At 35.3% G+C, this 25,831-nt stretch overlaps 2 long non-coding RNA genes across 2 annotated transcripts in view; one reads left to right on the top strand and one right to left on the bottom strand.

The window, feature by feature from the left end:
- LOC144307083 (uncharacterized) overlaps positions 1 to 25,831 on the bottom strand; it is a 112,006-nt gene that overhangs the window by 532 nt on the left and 85,643 nt on the right. Inside the window, exons 3-6 of the long non-coding RNA XR_013374058.1 lie at positions 21,213 to 21,433; positions 9,970 to 10,102; positions 9,511 to 9,664; positions 3,269 to 3,366 (exon numbers count right to left, since the gene is read on the bottom strand). This is a non-coding gene — a long non-coding RNA (uncharacterized LOC144307083). The remainder of the gene's footprint in view (positions 1 to 3,268; positions 3,367 to 9,510; positions 9,665 to 9,969; positions 10,103 to 21,212; positions 21,434 to 25,831) is intronic.
- LOC144307128 (uncharacterized) lies at positions 13,633 to 18,156 on the top strand. Its single transcript, XR_013374074.1, has 3 exons — positions 13,633 to 13,714; positions 14,151 to 14,364; positions 18,015 to 18,156. It is a non-coding gene; the product is annotated as an uncharacterized LOC144307128 (long non-coding RNA).

The raw sequence follows: 25,831 nt of genomic DNA, 5'->3' as shown, positions 1-25,831 counted from the left end.
CTCAGTCAGTTAAGTGGCCAACTCTTGATTTTGACTCAGGTCATGATCTTAGGTTCTGGGATTGTGCCCACATCTAGCTCTGCATTTAGCAGGGAGTCTTGCTTGGGATTCTCTCTCTCCCTCACCCTCTGCCTCTGTCCCTGCCCCAACTTAGGCATGCAATCTCTTGCTCTAGGTCTCAAAAGTAAATAAATAAATCTTTAAAAAATTGTTTTTCAAATGTTTAAACCAATATGCTAAGTTCTGAAAGGATAGGAATTTTTAATTATGCCCTCCTAGAACTAATGTAATCTTGAAGGCAAGATATAATGCACACAACCAATTAAATAGTTATTAATTGTATTCACCTACACTGAATACCTGTTTATAAATTGGAGGCTAGCTATAAATCTGACACCTTCCTTGACATATGTTTTTCTTGACTTTACTTTTTATCTTAGGTACATTTACTGTGACATTGTTCATTTCCTTTACACTTTGACAAACTAACCTCGCCTCTCTGGTTTGGTTTGCATACCACTCCTTTTTAGATGTGTTAGAGCTATTCTCATGTCATGAGTAATGTCTATGAAAAGGATTACATGAAGGTATTCTGTAACCCTTTTAGTATTAAAATATTTTATGACTTTCATTCTTGATTAATGTAAAATACTAGAACTTGAATCCTTCATCATACCTCTGCTATGTGAGATTTATGTAAATGTTAGGCCCTTGTCATTCTGATGCATTCTGGAGAATAATTTAAGTGGTATCCTTGATGTTAAAGTATCAAAAGTATCCAGATAAATCTGGGAAGCTTTTATAAAAGCAAATTGATGGATAGTGAAAAAGTAGAAGAGCTCACAAGATGCAGATGAGAACATTGAAAGAGAGTGGAAGCTTTTTCATTCTGTCTTTCTTGATAAACGTCCCCTTTGCATATTTATGGAAGAGGGGGGCTGAACTAGGAGAAAACCAGAAACAATGTGGAAAAGGACCTAAGCCACATAGGCTTTTGGAAATCCTTCTATTGTTAAAGTGAGATGGAGGCATTTCACGTTTCCTTTCCTACAAGCAGTTGACATTTCATGAAAAAGGAAACCTCCCTAGCAATCTACAAGTTAAATTTGACTTTGTCTTCATCAAGTCAAACCCATAGGGTGGTCATCCCTCTGAGAACGTTGGAGAGGGAAGTGGTAATTGAAAATGATGAAATCATAGATTTGGTGCAAAATAGTAATCATCTTTATTTATGGGGCAGAACAGTTGAGAAATTTTTCACATGGGAATAGAAACCTGATCACCTCTGCTTATTACAGGTTCTCCTTGAGAAAGTTCCCTAATTTATCTAACACTCAGTTCCTTCACTATAAATCATAGTGATATGAATTCATAGATATGTTGTGAGAAAGATAGAATGACAGGTACATGGAGAGAATGATGGGTAGATACATAGTAACATATAAGGGGAAAAAAATCAATAAATATAGTACCAGGACCTACATTCTGCAAGAGTGCCAGTGATCAGAGATGATTGGACAGTTAAGCCTGGGATGAAAGGAGAATGGTGGCAAATTAACATGGTTTTTTGAGCCCTTCTAAAGAAATCAACTCTACCCACCGAGGCCGTGTATTGCACTGCTCTGCTGCTATGGTTTCACACCAGGCCTCATGATGTGAGGGTGTTCTCAGTAAATCAGAGTTTAAATCATTTTCTGCTCTTCCTGCATTTGATAACCTCATTTCCTCTAATATACAACAGCTGCTTCAAAACCTGCTGTTATTTTGTTCAAGCTGAAATCACGACAGTCAACTTATGCTGCACATCTCTTTGGTGACAGTAAACTGGTTGCATTCTAGGACTTCGTTGATGTGCTTCTCATCTCTGATCTCTCAATTCTTAGGTAGAGCCCATAGGTGGCATTGATATCAGAACCCGAGACATGATCTCCATAGCAGGTCTACTACCATAGCAGAGGGAGCTTTAGGGCTTACAGGGCTTTTAATTTGGTTTAAAGCTGCATTTCAGAGTGACACAATACTCTCTTAGTCCACTAAAGGACATATCGGACACACTTTGATTTATTTCCTACTCCTTTTCTGACTATGGCTAATAAGGAACGACTCTAATTGAGCATAGCTCTTTGATCTCTTGTAGCATATTGCTTTGAAAGAGTTTATTACAGCTGTTAAAAGGGAGCTATAAAGATACAGATCCTAATAAAACATCTTATTTGGTTAAACATTAGGGCAGGAGTTTTTCAATAGCTGTTAATACTTGTTTTCCATATAAAGTTATTCTTGGATCTCAGATTTCATAGGACACAGCCAATTTACTAAAAGAGAAATTATGAGTAGAGAGGCTGTTTGACACCATCATTGTAATTGGGATAGGCAATGAATGAGATGCCCCAGCTGCAAATGTTGATAATGAATGTTTACACATAGCGCCCCAAAACATGGCCAATTTCAATTTTATTCAAACAAATAGTTGATAGAACTAGGTAAAATAGAAAATTGTTGCAACTGGTGAATAAAATACATATTCAAGATGTTCCAAATGAATACAAGCATGCAGTAAGTATGTGGCAGGTATATGTGCTGATAGCCAGGTATTGATTATTGAATTGGATTTTAAGGAAAAGGGTACAGCCCTCAGGAAAGGAATAGAAAAATTAATGTATGTAAGGAACTGTGGTACTAGATGGCTTGAATAGAAATCCAGGAAAAAATATATATATTTATTTATATTTATATTTATATTTATATACATAAATATATTTATATTTATATACATAAATATATATTTATATAAGTATAAATATATATTTATATAAGTATAAATATATATATTTATATTTATATACATAAATATATATATTTATATAAGTATAAATATATATATTTTTTAGTCTGAAGCATATGTGGTTGAGAAACATGTTAAGAAAATAATCCAATCAAAAACTTGGGGAAGGGACAAATGTGAAAGAAATAGGGCCCACAGAAACAGTTATACCACCTCCCTGGGAGATATCCTGTACTTTCATGAGGAGGACTTTCAAGTATGGAAAACAGAATGAGGGCAGCCCCTGTGGCACAGTGGTTTAGCGCCGCCTGCAGCCTGGGGTATGATCCTGGAGACCCAGGATGGAGTCCCAAGTTGGACTCCCTGCATGGAGCCTGCTTCTCCCTCTGCCTATGTCTCTGCCTCTCCGTCTCTCTCTGTGTGTCTCTATGAATAAATTAATAAAATCTTATAAAAAAAAAAAAACAGAATGACACCTCTCACCTTCTCAACATGTTGAACGTTGCTAATAGGTCACGTGTTCCTGAAAAGCAGTAGTTGATGGTTGTTTGTAAATCAGATATAGGTAGATCAAGCCATTTCTGAAATGAAAATACACAACTAATAATCACAAGACACCTCATCAGTCCAGACAGTGAATGCCTTGGTCAGGTCTCACTATTTTTATAACTATCCCAGAAATGAGCATATTTCTTTCTGTCCTGTGATCCAAGATTTTCCTGCATTATTCAACCAAACTTCAAAACCTAGTCACTGCTAAATTTCTTTTTGGATACTTTGTCAATTTGTCCCAATGGGATTATTTAAACTAAAACAGTGTTTAAACTATTTCTTTAGTCATTCCTTATTTTCTGAGTCCTGACACTGTGATGGGTACTGGGGGAGGAATGCTGAACACAGCAGGCACTGCTCTTATATTTATGAATCTTCCATTTCAGTGGGTCTTAGAGCCAAAGTGACCTAGGAACAAATGCTTTATGTACTGTTTCCTAGTTCTGGGACACTGAAGAAGCCACTTAATCTCTACCAGCTGCTTTTCTTAAAGCCTAATATATCCTCTCTTTGGATTCCAATAACAATTTCATTACCTTGAAACCTATATCATTTTCAGTCAAATAAATATGAGATGTATTTCAACGAAGATACCCTTTTCCCTTAAATCATGAATAAATCTTCTACATAACAGAGTAGAGAGCATTCAGTTCTCTATGCAAGAAAACACAGATGTATCATCAAATTAAAATTAATATATATTTAATACATCAATACACATATGCTAGAGCTTGACAGATTTTTCAAGATTCGTATAATACCAACTACAGTCCTTTTATGTCAATCCAAGAACCACTTCATATTTGCACATCTCTATATATACTTTGAAAAAAATATATGAATGTAACACTCCTGCTTCTCATTTGCCTGGGTAACTACCATATTTGGAAGCATCCCCCAGGGAAATCCAAGGAAGAGGAAGGTTGTTATCCTTGAAAGTAAGATCTTAATTCTAGATCACAATTCTTCCCTTCAGGACCAAAGTGCAGACAAAGTACAAGTTACCTGCCACTTGATACAATGACATGGCTCGTAAGTTGGTTTTTCAGAACTTTGTATAACAATATACATTTACATATTACACAGAGAAACTAAAGACAGGACCTATTCTTCGGGGACCCACCTCACCATCCCTGCCTTCCTATTTAATTGTTGTACTACAGTTTCACTTCAGAGACAGGATATTATCTAATGACAGTTCCTTCTATATTTTTCCTTTCTTAGTATCTTCTGTTAACAATTCCTTTTGCAAATGTTATTGAGGTTACTATGTTTAATGCACCTGTTCTCCTGTGCCTGAAATATGTGGTAGAAGAAGGGAAAATTTATGAAAATGATGTTTGAACATCCTGCATCATCTGAATGTCTTTTTAAAAATATTGCTACTGGGAATGTAATTCCACTGACCCTTGGGTGAGTGTCAAGGGAATGTCATCTATCCAAGTGGACCTACAATCCAGTGACTGTATAGCCATATGCCTAAGCACCAATTGTCTTAATAGACAATGCATCTCTGCAAAGTTTTCGTTACTATTTACACAGATAAGTTATAATCGCTATGTGACAGTTAAGGTGTTATGCCCTAGACAGATTTTCCCCAGATGTACTGCATGAAATTGACATTTTCAAGTTTCTTCAGCAGGATATAAAGATTTTATATAAATGGAAATTTTCCATTTCCTAAGTGACATTCTAAATGCTATAACTGGCTTATACAGGTACCAGACAAGAATTTTATTCATTCTAACTCAAGAAATATGCAAGGAACTAATTGTCATAAAATCTCTATTTTTACTGATTGTGTCTATTCACTAAAATAATCTTCCCCTGACCAAATATGAAAATATCTGAATTTATAAATATTCTCCTACATCTTTCTTTATTAGCCACCATTCTTAACTATCAGAACAATACAACAAACAAATTAAATGAATCAGATGAGGCCCTCTCGCTTCTCTCTTATATTGTGCATAATTAAAGACACAGCAGACAAAAAGATTCTAGTAATGATTTGTAAGAAACTGATATGCTTCCATTTGTAGTATTTAGTAATCATTCCTAATTATCTCACAAATCTTACTGGAAGGAAATTTAACTCACAGAATTTATAATATTATATATTATCCTTTCCCTTTATATTATTATATATTATCCTTTCCATTTATAATATTATATATTATCCTTTCCATTTTATGGTATATTAACACACCATTGAGTGTTTCACTCTGAGTAGATTCCCCTTCTTGGGGAAGCACTCATACACAAGGCCTGCTGCTGCCAGTGTCCCTGCCCCTCCGGCCATAGTGATATAAGAACAGATGCCTGGCCCAATGTATGATAATTATGCTCTTTTTCTCAGATATTAAAATCTTGGAAAAAGAAAGAGAGAGAAAAAGACTGAGGGTAATAAGATCTCAGCTCATTAAAGTTAGCATAATAGAAGTTGTGTCTCCACATCTCTGTTTCTGATACGAACAGAATTACCTACCACCTGTACCACCTACAACTTGATCATTCAATTCTCCCCAACATTTTATGCCGTAACCCCCACCAGACAGTCAATATTTTTTTTTACTCTAGTTGTTTAAGATAGTAAGAATACATTCTCATCGCTAGTTACCAAAAAGGAAGTTTAGTCACATTTTTCAAGGATAAAAATATTCCTTTTTAAGCCACCGCTTGGTTTTCTTTAGAGGAATAATATTGCTAAAATGTATCTATAAAAAGAGATAAACCTCTGAGAATGCCCAAGTACTGTTTTGTAAGATCCTCTAGCATCATCTGAATGTTTGTTTTAATAATACCCTCATAGTATAAATAGAAGTGGAATTTTTCAAGTGTTTAAAATCAAAACATATTTTCCTGTGCACTCATTAAGCTCTTTTTGTCACTAATGTAACAACATGTTTTTTGACAATTTCAAATCAAGGACCTATGCCATTATTATTTTACACAATTTGCTGCTGTAATTATTTTCATGGAGCATGACTGAGCTAGAATTGTCCTCTTTTATCATGATTTCTGGAAATAATCAAAATATTTCTTACTATAATAGCAGCAATATATTTACTTAACATGTAATAATATTATTTAAATTATTGATATGCAAAGTAAGCAAAACCCCTTTCTCCAGATCACTGAGCTTAAACTTTTTATGTTGCTGACTCTTTCTCTTTCTCTTCCTCTCTTTCTCTCCCAGCTCTACTCTTTAAAATCGGCACTATTTCTCAAGAGGAAGAAAGCAGTTCATCATTGGCAAACAATCTCTCTCTCTCTCTCTCTCTCTCTCTCTCTCATTATCACACATCTCCAATTCTGCCTCTGACAGAGATTCTCTCTCAGAGGCCTTTGAAGGCTTATCTGATGCATCAAATCTACAAATGACTCTTATTATATCATCTCTTACAATGCCTGGTTGTGGGATTTTAGTTCATTGAATTTTTAAAATAATTTTGAATTATTTAAGTGCTAAACGATCCTTGTAAATCCCTAAAAAGTAGAGAGATAAAATAAATAAATGGATAAAGTCTAAATAAATCTTAGAGAATACAATGAACATCATACGTGCCTCCCCCACCAGAAATAAAAACTAGTAATATTTTGGCGTAATTTCTATTCATGGTAACTCAGGATTGTTCTTCATGAAGTCTGACTGTGGTCCAGATTTCCACCACATTTCACCTCCACTTTCTTCAGCAACAGACTTCCCATCCTTTAGCTAATAACCACATTACTGCCCACCTAAGGACTTCATTTTGCATGCTCCTTGTAGCTCCCTAGGGCCATGTAGGTCAATTATAGCCATGGAGATGGGAGCAGATGTGCTTCTTCTTGGTCACCGTCCTGAAAAGGAAAGAGTACATTCTCCCTTATCCTTTTCATCTTCCTTCTGTCTAGAAGTCAATGCAAACTGGTTCATTGATCCTCCAAATGGGAACTTCATGTAAAAGAAGGAAATGTTGCTCTAAGGGTTCTAAATTACCGTCTTCCACACTATCTATTTGAAAAAGGAAAAGTCTATCTTAAGTTGTTATATGTAAAGTCTTACATTGTGAAACTTTAGACTATATTCAATCCAAACCAGACATTTGTACTGGAAGTCGTCTGCTGCTCTCACACACCCTAGAATAGATGATACTGGCTTAACAGTGGGGTGAGGACACAGACTGTTGCGCATTAGGAGTTGGTTGTGTTAAGCTGGAAAGCAGACCGTATGCCAACAAAACAAATAATGACAGCCCAAGCCTAGCTCTTTATATGGATAAAAGGAAATTTTATTAAGCTGCTGGGAGATGGTAAACCCGGGCACAGGATCAATAAATGAGAGACTTTAGGTTTAAGAACTGTATCTAAGGAGAATTAGGGAAATATTGCCCAAAGGATATAGACTTCCAGTTATAAGATGAATAAGTTCTGGGGATCTAATGTGCAGTTTGCTGATGATAATTAGCAATATAGTATTGGATACTTGAAAGCTTCTAAGACAGTAGATTATAAATGGTCTCACCACAAGCAAGAAATGAGAATTATATGAAGTGAGGGAATGGTACATAACACTGTGGAATCATTTTACAACACATAAGGGTCAAATCAACACAAATATAGTTTACTCAGTGTTACATGTCAATTATATCGCAATAAAGCTGCAAGGTGCAAAAACGAAAAAAAGAAAAAGAAAAAGAAAAAGGACAGCCTGGAAAAGGATCCTGTTCTGCAAGTCTATTACTCAGAAAAACCCACTTTTATTTATTTTTATTTTTTAAATTATTTTTTTGGGGGGGGGGGGGTTGGTAGGCAAAGGCAGAGGAAGAATCTCAGGCAAGCTCCATGCCTAGCATGGAGCCCAGTGGGGCTTGATCACATGACTGTGAGATCATGACCAGTGCTGAAATCAAGAGTCAGACATTTGGAGCACATGAGTGGCTCATTAGTTAAGTATCCAACTCTTAGTTTCAGGCTCAGGTCATGATCTCAGGGTCATGAAATCAAGCCTCGTATTGGACTCTGTGCCCAGTGTGGACTCTGCTTGAGATTCTCTCTCACTTGCTCCTTCTGCCCCTTCCCCTGCTCAGGCTCTCTCACTTTCTCTCTCTCAAATAAATAAATCTCTTTTAAAAAAAGATGTTTAGCTGATTAAGCCACCTAGGTGCCCCTCAAATAAGTACAATTTTAAAACAGAATAAAAATACAATTTAATAACATCACAAGTCTAACAACACTCAACTATAAATTACCTAATGACAATTATAGCATTAACACTGTACTTAGTGTAATTAAAAATTGACACTAAAAAAAAAAGAACCTATATCTAGACACAATTTGCATTGATGACTCCTTTCACATGGAACTGACTGGAAAGCAAATCAAATACACTTACTACATTATGAGGGCTTTTTATTGCCAGGGAAAGCACAACCTTATTTAAAATGCCTATAATTGTTTGATTCCTAAAGCAACTCCTGTGCCCCCAAATTGTACAAACTGTGTAGCCCTCAAGGAGAGCACATTTTCCAATGCACACTTCAAATGTGTTCATAAAAGAAAATGGACAAAGGGTCCAGAGAAGCAAATGGACAATGGAGTTCCTCTGGAGACCAGAACAAGAAGCAACCAAGCACATTTTACATGCCAATACTTGCTCAGCAGGATTTGATTATTGCTATGGGCAAGTGACTGCTCTGTGTTCTCTTTATTCGCTTTTCTGAATGAGATTTTTAATTGAAGTTATCTTGGTCTTTCTCCATTATTGCTTAATGTGTATAGAGAAGGAGCAGCTAATTTATCTATTGGTTTATAGGTCACCAAAACACCAGGAACCACATACTGACTTATTGGAAAGAACCAACAGAGGAGGTTGACATTTTAAAAGTAGTGACTGGATATGGCTTTCCTTGTTATTCGTGGAGGTGATTGTGTGGGTTCTATGAGTGTGGTAAGAGGAATGCAGAATAATATTAGGGGAGTCACGGAGCTGGAATAAGGTATAGACTCCTGGCTGTTTGCTGATATGTATCCATTCTTTCTTCAATAATGGAACTTCCAGGTTTAGCTGGGTAAATAACCACACAGATGGTTCCCACTGCTAGACTCCCTTGCAGCTTTGTGTGGACATGTGACAACATTCTAACCAAGAAGGTATGAGCTGAAGTAATGATGCCACTTCCTGGTAGTACCTCTGAAAACAATTCTGTGCTTATCCATCTGTCCTCTTTTTCCATTGTGAACTGAGAGAGGGTGTGGAGAGTAGTGACTGCTTGAGAATCTGAGTTAGAAGTCACTCTGAGGATGGCAAGGCACCTGATCAGCTGCAGGGCAGTAGCCTCTGACCTGTGACATGAAAAAGAAATAGCATTTAAGCTACTTCTCTTGCTTGCAACATTTTAACTTATAATCAAATGCCCTGAGGAAAAAAATACCCTGGTCTTTTCTAGGTTTTTATCAGCATCCATTTCCCAAACCAACACACAGAAACAAAGTCTTGTACAGGGGGAAAAGGGTTCTTCCTCATTAAAAGGGGGGGGAGGATTGGAATATTTAGAGATTTTTGGTTTTGTTCTTGTCACATATACAATGAAATTAGTTTTTTTTCTTACTTATAGGACCCCAAGTTTTTGAAAAAATACATTTAGTACCTTTATTCTGCATGAAACATTAGTACATAATAGTGGCAGTCACTGAATGGAAGTTGATTTTGTAGAAACATCACTGAGGTAATGAGAAGGTGTCTTGCACAGATCACTGGTTGTAGATCATGGGGTCTTTGGGCTAAGAGACAGAAGGCATGGGAGAGGCAGGAAATATCTTAACTGTCTTGATATAGGCAGTCAAGCTTGCTGTTTTTTGAGGTGAAGCATAGAAATGAATACTCTTTTTTTCTTTTTCTATCAACCTTAAAATTAATAAAATTTCTTCCAAAACTGGTTTCCCTGAAGTCATCGTGTTCTATGTTTCAAGTTTTCATTGCTCTTCTTCTCTGGTTCGTTCCATGATATTTTAATGAAAATTTGAGAATCATATACTAATTTGTGTACTATTTCTTCTACTACCGTATAAGATCCACTGAGGAGAAAATTTTTGTCTATCTTGTTTTTAGCACCATCTCCAAATCATAGACCAAAACCTGGCCCAGAGTAAGTCTTCAATAAATATCTTCCTCCTGATTAAATGAATAAATGAGCCAGTCAATCACTCCAATAATTTATGGACCATCATTTAGCTAGATGCCATTTTAAATTCCGTGTTACTTTTTTCTCTTGAATTTTCATCCACATATACTGTCAGCATAGTTAGATAAGTAATATGAATTAGTTAGAAAATTGGGATGTGAAAAGAGAGTAATTTTAGAATCACAAAAAATAAAGGCAGAATATTATCTGAAACATTTAAAAAAACACACTGACCAAATTTAGTGTACTGTTATTCATCACCATGTTTTCCTTTATTGATTTCCTCCAAATATTTTTGAGAGAATATTAGATAAGAATATTCTCAACCTTGCAAAAGAGAAAAAACTCATAATTTTATAGATCTCATGTTTGGTACATTAGTTTTTTCTTCTCCTCTGCTATCATAAAAATTATTGAACATAAACTCAAAAACTGCCTTATATTGATCCACCGTGAATGCAGGCACAGTAGTCCAATGTTAAGCACTTTGAAACCAAACTTGGTTTCCATTTGTCCTGTAAGTCATTTCCATGGCCAAAAATATGAATGAACAAATAGCCCTTCCAGGGATGCTCTCTAGATTAACAGATGTTGGCTTTGTCATGTCAGATGGATAGGGAAAAGATCTAATGGATCTTCAAAGATATTTTTTTGCTTCCACTGTTTTTCAGAAACAATATTTAAAATGTTAGGGAGAATGACATCCGAAAGCTCAGATTGTAACCTCTGTAACCAGGGAAAGGGAGTAAGTGGAGATATTGTTCCTTAATGATGATCTCATTAATTTAAATCTTCATACTTTTCCATCTACGCATAAGGCATTGTGATAATGCACCCTTCTAATCCACACTAAGTTTGAAACAGGTCAATCTGTCTACTTTAATCATTACCTTTTGTTTTTAATTTCTCAAACTTTTTAGCATGTCTTCATCAATTCTCTCTATTCCAATATTAAGACACTTACTAAAATATGCAAGTTCAAATACAACTAATACATATTCATGACTTTTAAAGATGTAAAGTATTAGGCCTTGGATTGGACTGAAGAATTTAGAATTTGGGATTTATGATTGTCCAGAATTGGGGTCGAGACTGTCTCATTTAACTTAATGATAGCCAATACGTTCTAGTTTTATATTGACCAAAGTGACCTTTAAAGCATTACATTGATGTAAGTAGAAAAATACTCTCTTTGGCTACAGTATTGTCTGAATAACCTTTTGTTTATTTCTATGGAAAGCTCTCGGTGGTGTCTACAGGTTTTCACTCAGCACTGACCCCAGGACAAATCATTGTGTTAGACACAGTGTCTCAGACCCCTTGCAACCTCTCTCTTTGCCCTGTTCTTATTCTCCCTTTAGCCTTCAGCCCTCAGGATATGCAGTTTGTCTGTCAAAATCTGCTCACAAGAAAATAATCAGAAGCACATTCACACCAAAGAATATTTGACAAATAGTTCAAATGTGAGCTATTTTAAGTCACTCTGAATTTAAATGCACAAAAGCCAAAACCATCAAGTTCATACTGAAATCCCTAAATAGAATTTCAGTTTTCAGCAAATGTTATCCTTGCCCTTCCAGGCATCTCGCCCCTGCCTGCTCCTCCTCTCATTGGCAGGAGAGTCAAGTATTTGTGTTTGGAAAGTGTAAGGGTGTGGTTTGTCTATAAATGCATGTGTGTGTACCCGTGTGTGTGTGTGTGTGTGTGTGTGTCTGTGTGTTTAGAGGTATGACACGTGAGGGACTTGTGTGCGGTGTGTCTATGTGTGTCTGCTTTTGCAAGGTGTGGGGTATGAGGGGGTGTGTATGTGTTTGTGTGTAATGTTAATGTGAACACAAAGGGAGGGTTTCCTGAACATTTATAATCACACCATGTAGAACCACTACCTTTGTATTTTAAAGCACCTTTAGTTTTCATATACATTTGAAAAATTATAAAGAAAATATTTGAGTATTATTCCACATTAGAAAAGATATTGAAAGGTGATGATGAGTAAATGCTTGTAATTCTTAAGGGGTACAGTGTTTAAATCACCCTTCAGCTTCTTTTCTTATCTCTTGTACTGCTGGTCCCGTCGTTCTATGTCATCAGGTCTCTATATCTTGTGTGTAACAGAACAAAAGCGAAAATAGCTTTATCACCTAATATTTTCATTGTAATTTAAATGTATTTCTTTCCATGACAAATTCTTGGAATTCATAGCTCGTTCCACACATTTCAAGAAAAAAAGAAATTTGCCCCTACGTCTCTACTGCCATGTTCAAATCATCCACTTGATGCGCTGGGCAGTGGAGCCATACTTGCATGGTCCACTTGACCTACTGGGTAGTGGAGCCATCTACAGGACACTGTCCTTTCAATCTAGACCTCTTCACGAAGTGCCCTAGTGAACATGTCACCAAGTGATTTCTATTTGGTGTGTGTCTTCAGGAAGCTTTATCAGCACAAGGAGCCTTGGAAATGCTGATACACCTGTCAGAGTGGAGGGGAATGTCACAGAAAATGTAAGGAGTTAAGTGAGGAACTGGCAGCTCTGTTGGCTCAGCATTCACCTCAGAAAATAAGAGACTCAATCTGCAGACATGTTTATGATTTTCTTATTAGGTGTCACAGGCGACACAATCTCTTCCAGAATATAGGAACAATACAGAGAAGTGGGCATTAAAATTTTAACCAGAAACAGCTGAGATAGAAAATAAAGCGAGCTGGCAAAGCAGAAGCCACAGAGTAGAAGGAGTTTCAGACTAAAAGTAACCTGGATTTCAATCTGGGGTCTTCCATTTACAAGATGAATGACCTTAAGCAAACTAACTTCTGTTAGGCTCAGTTTCCTTATCTGGAAAATGGGCATAAATATCTATTTTACACAGCTGTTGTAAAGGACACATGAGGTAATATTGGTAAGAAACAAACCCAGATGCTTACACCTCCAGGCTTTCAATAAATAATTAAAAATTAGTTATCATTGGACCACAATCACAAGTCTGCTGCAAACACTCTGCTTATTTGTTTCCACAGTGCTGGTTCTCACCTCTTCTCTTGTCATTGTGGTCATTAGCCTTTTTTGTTTGTGTTATCAGGTTTTTGTCTGTTTCTTAAATTCTGTGATTTGTTCATGTTTGTATTTCCAGGTGTGACTGTATTCGTATCCTGAATATGATCAAAAAAATAACAGATAAACCTTACTGGATATTATTTGCCAGGCCCTCTTGTAAGTACTTGAACTTTCTAAATTCTTATGAGAATCCTATTAGGTAGTTCCTACTGTTATCCTCATTTTGATGATGAGACATTACCTAAGAGCCAAATAAATTTCAAAGGCTGGATTCCAAACATGGACATCTGGGTCCAGATCCTGCCTTTTGAACCAGCATGCAATTACACTGGAGATGCAAGGAAATCCAAGTATGAAACAAGGTGGAGGCTGCCACCCAGTGAGAAAGCTTTGAATTGCAGTGAATTAACCAGAAGTCAGGGGAGATGCAAGCAAATTACACTAAGAAGCTAGGAAAGAAGGCTCCAGAGAGCATAGCTCCCAGGGTTGAACAGCATCTGATGTCGCTAAGAGACTGAACTGTAGGTGGGAGTTGCAGATTTTCAAGGAATATTTGATTTATCTCATTTGTTTACTTGGAATTTATACCTAGGCCACTGATCAAAAATACTTTGAAAATAAAGACTTCCGCCATGAACAAAAATACATTTAAAAGAGCTGACATATCGATGATCCAGGTCTCCATGTACCGCCACATGGCAATGTCTCATTTATTTCTGTGGCTGCAGGAAGCACATTAAGTACCAGGAGATTTCGTTTTCTGATCGAAAGATTCATTAACGCTATTTGGCATTGAGCTCTGGAAGGTACTTAATATGTATCGATTAATAATTAATGAAGAGAAGTGTGAGTGGGTCAATGGGAATGAGGCTATAGGACAGTGGTGCAAAAGTGATTAGACACTAAAATCCGGAGCTCCTGCTGTGATCAGGGAAGTGTTTAACTGTTCTGTAGTGAGGGAGCTGTTTTCTGCTCAGGTATAATCGAGAAGCTATTCTTTCAGCCTCAAAGCCAGAGGCTCATAAAACTCTTCTCAGCACCATGGTCCTGCTGGAATATTTGTGAATGTGAGCAAGATAGAGAACCTGTAACATTGAAGAGCAAAGAAGCCCTTTCCAGGTAGTTTGTAACTCATGGCAGGCATTAAAGATAATGCATACTCTGGAGACATACAAGGAAATGGAGAAAATAAGATTTAGCTGTTAATAGTAACATGGACCTCGTTACATGTTAACATCTGTGGCTTCTTTTTTTTTTTTTTTTTTTGTTTTTTTTACATCTGTTGCTTCTTAGCGAGCTTTGCCCAGGTCAATTAGTCCTTACGTTTTCATTAGCATTCTCAGGAATATAGTGAGTGCTTTCTGTGTCTGATACATTAGGTGTTTCCCCCCAAAAGTTCTCATTTTATCATGACAAAAATCCTGCATACAATTATCCTAGATATAAGAACCAATGCTCAGAGAGTTTAAGTAGCTTGACTAAGTCACTCAGGCCAAAGTATGAACATTAGTGTTTGATAGTCCCAAAGACACCGATTGAATAGGCATTTATTGTATAGGTGCTCTGTAAATGCAGAAGGTCAAATATAAGGGCAAAAGGTAAAGAGACGATAAAGGCAAAGAGAAAGAGGGAGAGGGAGGCTAAGTTAATAAATCACAGATTGTTTGCTGATCAGCTGAGCCCAGGAATAGAATACAGGGAGCCTAGAGAAATGTGTATCTAACCTGTCCAGAAATCTCCTTCACTGAAATATCTAAGACTTCCAGTAAGACTTTAGAAAAAACTAGACTGCCATCCAAAGATAAATTCCCCAAGGAGAGACTGACCTACTAATATTTTGAAGAAAAAAAGATGGGGATCTAAGCAATGATGGTACAAACTCAACTTCTGAATTAACGAATCACCTAACTACAGTTAGGAAAAGAAACAACAGCCCATAATACTTCTATGAAATAAATTCAGGGATACACATATATTTAATCTAACCTGGGAAGTTTACTTCTGTGAATCTGTCCAAAGACATGCTCTTTAAAAATAAGACATTTTTCCTACATTAAAATGTTTAGCATAATTTATTTATAATAGTCCATGAAGATTACACTAAAAAAGGAAAGTGTTTATAATTAACATTGGCAGATAATATATGGAGCATCCGGTTAAATTTGAATTCCAGATAAGCAACAATTTTTTTAAGTAAAACTATTTCCCTTGCACTATTTTAAACATAGTTATGCAAAAAAAAAATTACTGTTCATCTGAAATTCAAATTTAATAGAGCACCCTGTACTTTTATTTGCTAAACTGGGTAGCCTTAATTATGATATAATGTTGAGTTGAAAGAAAGCAGGATACAAAAATTTATATACAAATGGATTTGAGCTAGATTTAAAAAAAAAATTCAGCATTTGGTGTTCTTATATCATTTGCCTTTTTAGAATACGTTTCTATACTTTCAGTTATTTCTTTGTTTTACTATTTAAACAATGAAAACTTAAAAAAAAATAGGCCCATCAGTATTTTTAAAGGTTAGGATATAGTTGCAGAGTAGCAGATAAGTCTCCATAGGATGATTAACTCATTGAATACGATCTTTAATAATTTTTAGTAGCGTGTTAAATATACAATGAGTGAATATATGTGTGTATGTAAGATATGTACATACATATATGTACGTGTGTATATATGTGCGTATATGTAGGCAGAGAGAGAAAAAAGAGATTATGCCATAATAATTCTAGCCATAATCATGTTTTGTCAGTCTTATCCCTAGATTCTTCAGTTAGAGTCATGCCAAGTGGCAAGCACTTCTTAACTCCAATCATTTAAAAAAAAAAAAAAGAAGGAAACTCCTAGTATGATTTTAGGCCATGTTCTCCACATGCAACAGGAGGGAATATAACAATCTAACAAACAAAAAATAACAGCAACAAAAACTGCCTTTCAGCTGATCTCTGGGAAACAAGCATGCTAATTTGTAGTCTCTCCACATGCACGCCCGCCTCATTATAATCCACTCTCCACACTGCAGTGGCCAAAATGTAAACCTCTGCTTAAAATCCTTCCAACAATTCCATCACTCTCTGCCTATAGACCTCTTCTTAACACAGCCTATAATTAGGGTGACTCAGAGTCCCAGTGGCCACCTGTTGTTCTGGTGTAATCATTGAGAGTACCTCCTTTTTAATCTCAAAAGCCATCCAGTGTGACAATAAACTACACAGTTACCCCTCCCTGTTCTGGCTTTCCTCTTGCTCCACCCCCATTACTCTGCCCCCATCTGACACACTGGTGTCCCATTCTCCTTCCTAATTCAGAGCCTCTTCCAGGCTCTCCCTGCTGCTGTAAAACACTCTCCTTTCCCCGTCCCTCCTCCCCCAGACTAATGCCTCCGTAAAGCTATTCAGCACTCATATTGTAGTTCAAACATCACTTTCTTTCCATCATCTATTCTTTTACTCCTAGAGGAGGTGTAGTCCTCCTAGTATTTATTCCCATAGCACCATATGTCTCTGCATTCATTAACAGAGGTGCTATGACATTTATTTGCAAGATTATTTGATTAATGATCACATTTTCTATCTTACTGTACATTCCCTGTGTATGGGGACAGGTTGGTTTCTCATCATTTATTTATTTTGTTTTGTTGTGCAAGTCCCCATAATTGTGCCTATGTTATTGGGGCTTGATGATTATTTATTGAACTCATGATTGAAGGTGCTACACGACCCTTTTATGACACAGCACATACAATCTCACCTATTTCACTATGCCTACTTCAAAGTGAGGTTGTACTGTGTTCATCAAAAGGTTTGTCATGTTGGTTTGACTCTTTTTTGCGAGGTTATCAGCCAATGGTACTCATTTCCTACATCCGTTAATTCAAAACCATGTGTGAAAATAGATTAAAATCACCAGTTTTCTTTGTTTAGGACCTATAATACATTTACAAGGCAATTAGCAAACTTATTCTGCCTTTTATGAACACGTCTTATTTCCCCCAATTCATGTTGAATTGTTGTGAATATATCTCACACACCGTCTCTTCATTAAATCACCATTGTATCTTTGTTCTAGAGGTAAACGTTTATTTAATTTTTTAATAATCATCCCAATTATTATGTTTATATCTCTCCAGATGCTTTTTCAACTAGTTTTGTTTTAAATGGTGTCTGTTAGTCTTTGGTTTAGCTCTCTTTATACTCCATTTTTATGAAAGGATTCTGGAACATTTAAACTTTCCTGTACTCACGAACATCTTCTCAGATACCTTATATCTGCTTAAATTTGGGGGGGCACTTCCAGTGTCCAACTCCCCATATAGCCTGTTACATATCCCATCTTACATAGAGCATTACAAACTAACCAGTGAAAATCTTAAAAATGATGATAATAGTGTACATATATTAAGTACTTACCATATGATAGTCTTCTAAGTGCCTTTCATGTATTAACTCAGGTCTATATCAAGAGGACCATAAAAATGCAAAATGTAACAACATTCTAAAGCAATTAGGTTGGAACAATGAAAAGTCATTATGAAAACACAGATCCTGTGCTTTGGGGGAAGAATGCCAAGTCCTTGGTTCAGAGAGACAGAAGTAAGGCAAGTGAGTGATTTTAATATTTTGCACTTTGGTTTCATGTGAGGTTTCAGGATGGTTAATGTTTGGCCTCAAACATTTATATTCTTTAATAGACACTTGGGACACTTTCCTGATGCCACTGTCTTTGGAACAAAGCTCCTATAACTAAAATCTCTCCCAAGTAGATTAAAAAGTATTGTACAAAAGATATTCCCCCTCCATCTCATGTGGGTCTAAGATTGGATCAAAGTCTTTCTTCACTAGAAAGTAAGAATCTCCTCAATGACCTGAAAGTGCTCACTTTGTTTTTGTTTTTTGTTTTGTTTTGTTTTGTTTTTTAAGATTTGTTTATTTGTTTCAGAGGGAGAAAGAGACAGCTGGAGGTGAGGGGCAGAGGGCTGGGAGAGAAAGAATCCTCAAGCAGACTCCCGACGCTCTAAGCACAGAGCCCATAGCTCAATTCCATGACCCTGAGATTAGGACCTGAGCCAAAATCAAGAGTCAGATGCTTCACTGACTGAACCACCCAGGTGCCCCCAAAGTGCTCATTTTAAATGTGAGAATTCTTCACCTCAGTGAGAGGATGATAAAATTTATATATTCCTGAAAAGGAATCCTGACCATGATATAAACAGAATAAATTTGATTGAAAGTCTATCCATGTATAAACAGTATTATGAAATACTGAATAATCTTATTTGTGACAAATTTTTAAAAGCTATAATATTTATATACTCAAATACCTTGTCTTACTGTATAATCTTCTTAGCTTTGCTTAAACACCCAAATCTTACTAACTCAACCATTTTTCCCTTCTTGATGAAAGCCTCAGGAACTATTCACTTTGAGGTTTTGGTCAGATAAGTTTTACTCAAAAACATAACTGCTCTTTATTGGTTTGGTGCTGTTAGAGAGATGTAAAAAGTGAAATCACCATTACGTATTGATCTCACAGTTAATTAACTACTATCCTGAAGTTAGTATCTCCCTAATTAATGATGTGCGTGCTAATAAAGAAAGATGTTCTCTGTAACAGATGTGTATTTGATTCTTCTACATTTTTACTTACTCTCAGGGAAGAACCTGTTAAGTGTTAAATTCCTTTCTCTTGGTTTCAAAATCCCCCTAATTCCATTACTCATTTCACTGCTAAAAGTGAACAACTTTGTTCTTCACTTACATCTCTATAGATTTAGTTGGCTGTGTATCATAATATGTAGAGATTCACAGTTCTTTTGGTCTTTCTGTATGTAACACATCCTTCTAAGGGGACTCTGGGTTTTTTCCCCATTTTTCTGAAACTTAATGATAACTCATAAAAACATAATTTACTTTTCTCTATTATCTCAAGATCTTAAGTTATCAATGTTTCAAACATTTATCCATTTTACCCACTTTAATGAGAAAATAATCACTAATTTTTAATGCGTTATTTCTGAAAAAGCCCCAAACTATTTGTATTTGTGCGACTTACAAACTAAACATATAAGTTGAATAGCACACTAATTTTCAGTAGTGACTCAGGATGGACTGTGTTATTTATTGCCTTTGCAGCCAAAGAAAGAGGTCAAGGTTCTTTAAAGATACTTGTTCCTGTCTCGCTGTAGCCAAGTTTTTGAGTTTGGCAGGTTATGAAACACTTAATTCAATCTCAAGACATGAAATCTTGTTACACCTAGGTTTCTTTAATAATAAAGTTCATTGATTGTTGCGGATAAGAGGTATATTCACAGTTAGTGTTGATGGTCTTATAGCTACTTCATACCTATCTATCAAATTACAATAGTACCTGAATGGGTTCTGACCAGCACAATGAAAATTAAAGAGTATACCACCTGTTAGTTTTTACAGCATTATATTTCAGAGCTACAGCCGCCGGAGGAGTTATGATCTAAATTTTTATTTGTCATTTGGTGGTTCGGTAAAAGCACTTGGCCAAATGTGGCTATGAAACTGCTTTTGTCTTAGCCCAAATCAACTCTCTCTTTCCCATTTTCCAGGTTTAACTACTTTCACTCTATGGGTCTCAAAATGTTTCATGATCTGGGTAGTTCAGAAATTCTCTTGTATCAAGTAATTTAATCATTGTTATGTAGTATCAGAATTCCCCTATTCTCAAACTTCAGCTTTTCTATTTTTTTAATATTTATTTATTTATTTGAGAGAGAGAGAGAGAGAGAAGCAGAGCAGAGGGAGAAAGAGAGAGAGAGAAAGGGAATCTCCAGCAGAAACCCCATGGAGCCCGACTCAGAGCTCAATCCCACCACCCTGAGATCATGACCTGAGTGTAAATCAAGATCACGTGAGCCACCTAGGTGCCTCAAACTTCAGCTTTTAAAAGAGATTATATTTATATAGAGACATTGTATGATATTTTAAAGAGAATTATATTCAAATAGACATATTATGTCAATCAGTTGCATTGATAAGTACCTGTTTGCCCCATTGCTGTAGTAAATGCAGATGACAGCCACTTATGTTCTTACCTTTACTCTCCATTTGTATTTCCCTGTATCTATCCCTTTTAAAGGGCATATGTCACTGTCTAGGTTCTCAGATGATGGTCTCAGTTATCATACAGTCTATACACCTGATTTATTATTAGGCATTTTGTATTTATATATTTTTAATTATTATAAAACCCTAACAATGCAATTATTTGCTCTTTATAGATTAGGAAATTCAGGCTCTACGCAGACATTTAACTTGTTCAAGTTTTGATAGATTAGAAACCCAGCAAAGGCAAAATAAAATTTGATATATCAGGGATGCCACGGGGCTAGTTTCTGGAGCACCGATATAGAAAAGTAGTAAGTACATAGAATCCAGTGTCAAATTGCCTGCATTCAAGTCCTGGCTCGCCTTCTTTTGCTAGATTTGTGAACTGTTGTAATTATTGAACTTCTCTGAACTTCAGTGCTTGCATCATTGTAAAAGGCAGAGTGCTCCTTCTTAACTCATAAGATTATTCTGAGGATTTGATGAGATAATGCATATAAAGACCATAGTATTTGACATGTGATAAATTCTCAAAACTTTTAGTTAGCTCTTAATATATCTTATTTTCTTACCAAATTGATGGAAAAGAGTTATTTTCCTCAGCAAGTTTTGACAGTCTAACTTCCAGACTGAAGCTGAGTTCGAAAGCTTCTTCCATTTCACAGAAACGTGAGCAGCATCACTGAAAATTCCTTCTTTCTATATTAGTGCAGTACTTTATCAAAAGACAGATGCCATCAATATACGGATGACATAAAAACAAGAAAAAGTAAACACAAAAATCCATTCATAGCTGAAATTAAGACAAAGTATTTAAATATTAGCTATATAAAAAACGTATTTTTTTTCCTAATTTGTTTTTAAACCACTAATTACTGTGTATTTGTCACACGATAAGCATTTGGTTAAGCTTTCTTTGACATAACATTGTCTTCTCAGGATAAAACTAGAAAATAGATATTTTTATCATCATGTAACACAAAAAGTCTACTTTCTTTGCACTATACTATGTTTCTCATGTGATTCAGTCTGCATGACTCTGTAAATGTCACTTACACTTTGGCTTTCCATATTAGTTGTTATCTGTGAGTTTTGGAATGAAAAAAAAATTAGACTCCACAACCATCTACGTATTAAATTAACCGATTCATACATCATCAGTGTCTAATTAATTAATTAATTAATGCAGCTAAGGCCAATACCAAAATGATATCAAAAATTATAATTCCACCTTAATTTATCAATCTTGTGTGCCAGAAATTTTATATTCTTACTATTAAAGACTTAAAAATCCTGTCCTCCCAAAAGTTTTCCATTTCCCCTTTCTTAGCCAATAGTATGAGCATGAGAATCTTTTGAAGGTACATTGATTTTATGTTATGCAATAACACATTTTCATTCTCCATTAATCCACCTCCCTCTCTACCCACCAACTTCCCTTCTCCCAGAGTTATCCTTTCTGATCACAGTATAATATGTATATTTTGGAATTTCCTTAGAATAACAGAACCATAAAATTTTAGGGGAGAAAAGGACTTCGGAGATCTCATAATTTAAAATTGTAATTATAAAGATGTTAAAGCTCAAACACTGAACTCATGTATGGTCTGGTGAAAGTCACAGAAGTGAGACATAACAAAATCTATATTTCACTTTCTTAATGAATTCAATATCCCTTTAGGAACTATTCCTATAAGATAGTGCTAGACCTATAAGAAATTTTACTCCAGAGAGGAATTTGCAATATGGATGGGGGGAAGAAAAGATACACACAGATAAACACATTTAGTTAGTCAAGACAGGTTCTCCATTAAAGAATGTTACCATAGTGATACATTCATACATATATGCATATATAGAACATTATGACCAAGAGTAGAAATGATATACCAAAAAAAATGATGTGGCATAAAATATAAATCTTGTGTCTAGGAGCATCTTGCAATACAAAAGTCAAAGAGTTGGATAAACACTAAAATTGGAGAGAAAACAGAAAATTATTCTGAATAAGGAATAGATCAGTGTTCTTGGAGCATCTTCTGTGAAAAAATCTGCTCATGCTCTTTGGCAAAAGCAGAAGAGATTCAATTCCCCCCAAAAAGTTAAGGGCACAGAACAGTTACCCTCCCCCACACACACACATTAATCCAAGAAAGAGGCCCTTGCAGCTGCATGATGCAGGGTCCTTGTTCTCCTTTAAGGACTGCCTTAGGATTTAGGAGTTAAAAACGAGGGTTATGACTTTCTGGCAATGTAACGAATAATTTGCAGCCACACAATTATTGGAACAAATTGACAAGAAACATTAAATGTCTCTATTACCAGTAAAAGTGTAAAAATATGAGAAAAATGTCATCCTGGAGCAGATCAATCATTTAAGCATTCCAGTAAGTGGTTTCTCAAAATGTTACACTGAAGATCTCTAACTTCCTTTGACAGCCTGACGTGCATCCACCATCAATTAATTTATCTCAACTGTTCTTGAATCTCTGTCTTTCAACAACACCACCTTTCTGGGAAAAGACTTTATATGTTTATAATCCCTTTCAAGTGTGAAAGGTGACCCTTACTCTGATAATTAGAGATCAAATAAAGAAATCTGAAGTTACGGTATACACATCCTTCAAAAATGTTTTAGACTTCAATTATCTCAACTCTCAGCTTTTATCTTTGGAGGTTAGAGTCCTCTTTTTTGTGTGTGCACATCATTATACAGAAAGTGGTCAATCCCATTTCATCTGCAACTCTATTGAAATGTCCAATATCTTTTAAAAATGTGATCATTTACTGGAAAACTACTAAAATCTATGAAAATTCCTTTTGAGACAAAAGCACTTTAAAAACCCCAGGTAATATCATGTCCAGAAAGACCCAGAATACTTACTTTTCATGTTTTCTGCTGTGCTCTGCTTTTTAAATACTGGATAGACAGCTAACAAAAAATTAGGGTAGAGTAAGTCATGTTAAAGTCGGGTCATTTGTTCCTGTGAATGGTCTCTTCCCAAAGAATCATGCTGTCTACACATGATGCTGACCTTTCTGCTGCTCCGATAGTGGTGACAATTTCTCCTAGTATTTTGTGAACACGTAAATGAAATTTTGTTTTTTAAAAAATAAGAGATGGGATGCCTGAGTGGCTCAGCGGTTAACCATCTGCCTTTGGATCCTGGAGTCCTGGGATCAAATCCCACATGAGATTCCCTGCCTGGAGCCTGCTTCTCCCTCTGCCTATGTCTCTGCCTCTCTTTCTCTGTGTCTCTCATGAATAAATAAATAAAATCTTAAAAAAATATGAGGCAACATTTATGGTGAATACGATTCTGAAAGGACTAATGTGTACTATAATATTAATTTCTGTTTAGTGTAAAATTACTGCCAACTATACTAATTTTATGTCTTTTTTCCCCAGTTAAAATGTAGCATGGACACCATCTAAATTTTTTCAGGAGATAGTTATGAAATCATCAGACAGATTTGAAGGCCCAACACACTGGAGATATTTCTTAAATTTATTCAAAAGAGTAAATGAACAGTTTTAGGCAGTCACAAAAGCTATTCATTTCATACATCATAAATAAAATTTTACTTAACAATTAAGTGCTTTAAACACTAACCCAAGACATTAAATTGATCTGGAAAGATCCCTATTCTCAAAGTAGAGGTCAATATTATGGATGTGGAGAAAATTTTGCCACTACCTACTAACTGACCCAGCAGAAAGAAAATAAAAAGTAAAAAAAAATCTTCATAGTTATACTTAGAAAAGTCACCATATATCCTTAACTCTTCATTTGCTATGGCATCACAATTAACCTAAAGACTACCTAGAAATCTATCTATAAAAAGATAGTTTTTTGCTTTTTAATAAAATATAAACATATGATCAAAGAAATTGTAATCAAATAATCTTTTTGTATTGTTTTTCTGATTCCCATGATATTTGACATATACCTTACCATAAAAATATAATTTAAAATGTCAAGAACTTTTCAAGCATGTTTATTAAGTAGTTTCAGCATGATTTTAGTTCATTGTTTTCCAAAAGAAAAAAGGTAAGAATTATCACTTTTTATCATTCATTAATGCATTCAACATACGTATTAGGTACCAATTCCATGCCAACAGTCCTGAAAAAGGCAGTTCATTCACAATCATGTTAGTTACAATTTTGTTTATAATATTAAATATTTAGAAAAACCTAATTTCAAACAATATTAAGTTGCTTTAAATAAACCCCATTCAATTAAATCTGGGCAACCATTACCATTTAAAATTTACACAGATAAATAATTGTTTAAAATAAATGGTTAATTTTTAATTGAGAGGGTTGAAACAGATTCGAGTTGGAATCTGGTTTTATTTTATTTTGTAGTTCCATAGCCATGTATATAAAGAAAGCAAAATGGGTACTATGGCTAGATAACAAACCAACATATTATCATGTATTAGAATAAAAAATCTTAAAAAAATGTTTAAACAAAATGTTCAATTTGGTTATCTCAATAATATACTTAGTGAAATGCTCTATTGTTTTCATTGGTTTTCTACATTTTCTGATTTTCAACATATTTTTATTTGATATTTAGGGTATGTCCAGCAGTAAGTAAGAGCTGATGATATGATGGTGAAGAGGATACCTTTCAGAAGCTCCAAGGGCTAAAGTCTTGGGAATACTTAAATGTACTACAGCATGTTTTATCAGGATTTGATAAAGTGGACAGAAGCAGAGGGTGCATGGAGGCAGAGCCTGAAACCATGTCTTTAGGGGAAAGGTTTTTCTTACTACATAGATAGCATTTATTTAGTCAGTGATGAATGTCTATCATGTATATATTCAGAAAACATTATAATGAAGACTAGTGTGTCTGGAATGACTCAAGATAGAGAATGAGTGTTTACATTCTATTGGAAAAGTCTAGGAGGTGGATCCAAGTATTAATATAGATTGAATATAATTGATTGAATATTATATCTATATATTAATATAGATTGAATAATAATCTATATTCAACAAATGGCTTATAACAAATGTTTAATTCAATAGGAAAACTAAATTCCATTTTGAAATAAAAGATAGAGATTTCTTAATGATTACCCCAGTGATTTGAATTCCATTCTCAGCTCTGCACCGGGACTTCATCGTGTCACGTTAGATGAATCACTTAATCTTTCCAAACTGTCATCTATCAAA

This window comes from Canis aureus, chromosome 38 (assembly GCF_053574225.1).
Source record: "Canis aureus isolate CA01 chromosome 38, VMU_Caureus_v.1.0, whole genome shotgun sequence".
NCBI lineage: Eukaryota > Metazoa > Chordata > Mammalia > Carnivora > Canidae > Canis > Canis aureus.
This window is presented reverse-complemented; position numbering and strand designations above follow the sequence as displayed.